At 40.6% G+C, this 1,388-nt stretch overlaps 1 protein-coding gene across 5 annotated transcripts in view; it reads right to left on the bottom strand.

Moving 5' to 3' along the window:
- The window catches only part of Bdp1 (B double prime 1, subunit of RNA polymerase III transcription initiation factor IIIB), a 92,682-nt gene that overhangs the window by 27,026 nt on the left and 64,268 nt on the right, over nt 1-1,388 (bottom strand). The gene's annotated exons all lie outside the window — the stretch shown is intronic.

Below are 1,388 nucleotides of genomic sequence, written 5' to 3'. Positions count from 1 at the left end.
GCCTGTCCTGGAACTAGCTCTGTAGACCAGGCTGGTCTCGAACTCACAGAGATCTGCCTGCCTCTGCCTCCCGAGTGCTGGGATTAAAGGTGTGCGCTTTAAATGAGGGAGCTCAAGAGATGGCTGAATAGTTAAAAATACTTTTGCTTTTGCAGAAGATCCAAGTTTGACTACCAGCTTCCACACAGCAGCTCAAAACCATTTGTTAGTCCAGTTCCTAGGGATCTGACATACCCTTCTGGCTTCAAGAACGAGGCACATATGTGAGGCATAAATATACATACAGACAAAAAATAAAGGAAGCAGTTGGTGTAGAAGCCTGATGACCTGATTCCAATCCTTGAAATCCATGGCACAAGGAGAAAACCGAAACCTAACCTCTGTTCTCCACAGGTATAGAGTGGCATACATGCCCACACATACAAACACAATAGATAAAATTTAAAATAATTTTTAAAAGATATGTATCATTAGCTAAATGCACAATAAAATTCTGCTTCACATCAAGGTAGTTATAATATAAAATATAAATAATAATGCCTGGGAGAGCTATGCATGTAAAGGACCTTTAATGTTTGTTTACCACGTGTGAGTCCCTGAGTTCAACCTAAAGCACCACTAAGAACTGGAAGGAGACAGAAAATAAAATTTGGTGCAGTTGGAAGAGTGAGAAAGGAGGATTCCATGTTCAAAGCCAGCCTAAGCTACACAGTGAGTTCCCGGACAGCTTGGGAATGCATAGCAAAACCTTCTCATTTGTGTGTGTGTGAGAGAGACAGACAGACGGACAGAGACAGACAGAGAGAGGGACAGAGACAGACAAAAACTCTCATAGAGAGCACGTTAAAAATATAAAATGACACAACTACCTTTTTTATTAATTTAACTGCAACAAAATATAAAATCGCAGTAAATAATTGATATCTTCTTAAAAACAACTTAATAGTTACACCAAAGATTAAACACATAGGCCGGGGTATTTATAGATCAGTGAGAGAGTGAATGCTTAGTATGTATAAAGTCTAAATTTAACCCCTAGCACAAGAGGGAGAAGAAGCTCAAAATAGAATTAACGCATGGCCCAGAAATTCTACTTTGTTAAGTATAAACCCAAGAGAAGTACAAACACATGAGCACCTGAGTGTTTTTAACGGCATTATCCATTACAGAGAACAGGCACACACATCCCACATGCTCACCAACAGATAATAAAAAAAATGTGGTATATTGATACAACCAAGTCTTACTTGGCAATAAAAAGAAACAAGAGCTAGTGAGTAGAGGAAAATATGGCGCCGGGCGGTGGTGGTGCACGCCTTTAATCCCAGCACTCGGGAGGCAGAGGCAGGCGGATCTCTGTGAGTTCGAGACCAGCCTGGTCTACAAGA

The sequence above is a fragment of the Microtus ochrogaster genome, chromosome 19 (genome assembly GCF_000317375.1).
Source record: "Microtus ochrogaster isolate Prairie Vole_2 chromosome 19, MicOch1.0, whole genome shotgun sequence".
NCBI classification, from domain to species: Eukaryota; Metazoa; Chordata; class Mammalia; order Rodentia; family Cricetidae; genus Microtus; species Microtus ochrogaster.
Note: the sequence above shows the minus strand (reverse complement) of the source record. Positions and strands in the feature narration are given on the sequence as shown.